The 2,500-nt window shown below is 74.3% G+C and overlaps 1 non-coding gene across 1 annotated transcript; it reads right to left on the reverse strand.

The window, feature by feature from the left end:
• Positions 1-1,923: 1,923 nt before the first annotated feature.
• Positions 1,924-2,076, reverse strand: LOC143692966 (5.8S ribosomal RNA). The gene has a single exon (XR_013180503.1). It is a non-coding gene; the product is annotated as a 5.8S ribosomal RNA (ribosomal RNA).
• Positions 2,077-2,500: the final 424 nt, after the last annotated feature.

The following is a 2,500-nucleotide window of genomic DNA, read 5'->3' on the forward strand; positions in this document are numbered from 1 at the left end:
CCCGGCGGCGCCGCGCGGTCGGGGCGCACTGAGGACAGTCCGCCCCGGTTGACAGCGGCGCCGGGGGCCGGCGGGCCCGGCCCCCGCACCCCCGCGCGAAACGCCGCGCTGCGGGGACGCCGCCCACCCCCCCCCCAACCCCACCCCCCCGAAGGAGGGAGGGAAAGGAGGAGAGGAAAAAAAGCGACGCCCCCCGCCACGGCGCCGCCGACGGGGGGGGAGGAGGGCGCGGCAGCGGTCCTCTCCCTCGGCCCCGGGATTCGGCGAGACCTGCTGCCCGGCGGCTGTAACACCCGCCGCCGCTCGCGCGGCGCCGGGCCACCTGCCCGCCGGAGGCCTTCCCAGCCGACCCGGAGCCGGTCGCGGCGCACCGCCGCGGAGGAAATGCGCCCGGCCAGGGCCGGCCGCCGGCCGGGCGGCGGTCCCCGCGCCGGCCCGCCCCCCCCGGCCCGCCCCCGCGGACGGGGTTCCGCCCGGGGGACGGAGGGGAGGCGGAGGCGAGGATCCGCCGAGCCCGCGCCGGCCGACCGCAACTCGCCGGGTTGAATCCTCCGGGCGGACTGCGCGGGCCCCACCCGTTTACCTCTTAACGGTTTCACGCCCTCTTGAACTCTCTCTTCAAAGTTCTTTTCAACTTTCCCTTACGGTACTTGTTGGCTATCGGTCTCGTGCCGGTATTTAGCCTTAGATGGAGTTTACCACCCGCTTTGGGCTGCATTCCCAAGCAACCCGACTCCGAGAAGCCCCGGGCCCGGCGCGCCGGGGGGCCGCTACCGGCCTCACACCGTCCGCGGGCTGCGGCCTCGATCACAAGGACTTGGGTCCCCCGAGAGCGCCGCCGGGGAGGGGGGCTTCTGTACGCCACATGTCCCGCGCCCCACCGCGGGGCGGGGATTCGGCGCTGGGCTTTTCCCTCTTCGCTCGCCGTTACTGAGGGAATCCTCGTTAGTTTCTTTTCCTCCGCTGACTAATATGCTTAAATTCAGCGGGTCGCCACGTCTGATCTGAGGTCGCAAGCCCAAAGCTCGGCCGCGCCGCGCCGCGCGCACGCGCGCGCGCGCGGAGACGGCCGCCTTTTTCTCTCTCTCCCCTTACCGACCGACCGCCCGGCCGGCCGGCGACGGGGAGAGAGAGACGGAGAGCCCCATCCCGGAGACGAGAACCGAAAAGGGAAGCGCGGCAGAGACGGCCCCGCGCGGGAGGACCGGCCGGGCGGCGGCGGCGTGTGCGACGGCCTCGGCGAAGGGGAGAGAGAGGGGAGCGACGGCGCCCTTCGGGCGCGCCCCGAGACCGAGACAGAAGAGGAGGGGGGGGGGGGCGCGGGCGAAGGGAGAGGAGGGGGGTCGGAACCCCCCCCCGTCCCCGGCGCTCTCGCCTCGCGCGCGCGGCAGCACGGCACGGTACCGCCGCGGTACCCACCCGCAGACAGCCGCCCGCGCGGGGGGGAAGGCCGGGGGCGAGGCCCGCGCCTCGCCTCCCCTTCTCGCCCCTCTCCCTTGCTCTCTTTCTCTCTCGGCCCTCGGCGGCGCCTTTCGACGCCGTCTCTCGCTCTCCCCGAGGCCGCCGCGCCGCCGCATCCGCGGCGCGGCCCCGCGGCGAGGACGAGCTCCGCCCCAGCGGCTCGCTCCGGGAGCGGGGAGCTACGGAGCGCTCCCCGAGTCTGCATTTAGGGGGACGAAGGCCCTCGCGCGGCGGCGACGACGACGACGACCGCGGCGACGCCCGCCGGGCCCGCAGGGAAGGGATCGAGGCCCGCCGAGGGAAGCGCTTCCCTCGCCCAACACCCCTGACCGCCTTCCCCTCCGGCCACCGGCGGCACGCCGCCGCCGCCGCCGCCGCCGCCGCCCGCCGCGGGCGACGGGCCTGCGAGGCGACCCCAGCCGCGCCGCCGGGGTGGCCCCCGGACGGCGATTGATCGTCAAGCGACGCTCAGACAGGCGTAGCCCCGGGAGGAACCCGGGGCCGCAAGTGCGTTCGAAGTGTCGATGATCAATGTGTCCTGCAATTCACATTAATTCTCGCAGCTAGCTGCGTTCTTCATCGACGCACGAGCCGAGTGATCCACCGCTAAGAGTTGTCTGCCTTTCGGGCACCGCTCACGCCAGAGCGGCCCCTTTTTTGGTTTAGGACAATGCCGCCGAGGACGCGCGGGCGCGCGCCTGGCTTCCGAGACCGTACGAGCACACGGAAAACGGGAGGAAAAAAAAGGAAAAAAACAAACCCACTCTCCGAAGGCCGGCCAAGAGGCGGGGGAGCCCGCGCCCCCGACCGCCTCCCCCCGCGAGGGGAGACGCCGACCTCACCCACGCCGTCCTTCGGAGGCGGCCCAGGCGCCCGGGCTCGGCCCGGCCTCCGCGCGGAGGGCCGGGCGGCGCGCGCCGGACACGCGGGGGGCACAGGGCGGCCCGCCCGCTTCTCGCTTTCACGGGACGACGCGCACAACGCACACGGCACGCGGCCGGGGGCGCGCGGCCGTCGGCCCCCGCGCCGCGCCGGCTCT

Source organism: Agelaius phoeniceus, unplaced genomic scaffold, assembly GCF_051311805.1.
Source record: "Agelaius phoeniceus isolate bAgePho1 unplaced genomic scaffold, bAgePho1.hap1 Scaffold_109, whole genome shotgun sequence".
Lineage (NCBI taxonomy): Eukaryota > Metazoa > Chordata > Aves > Passeriformes > Icteridae > Agelaius > Agelaius phoeniceus.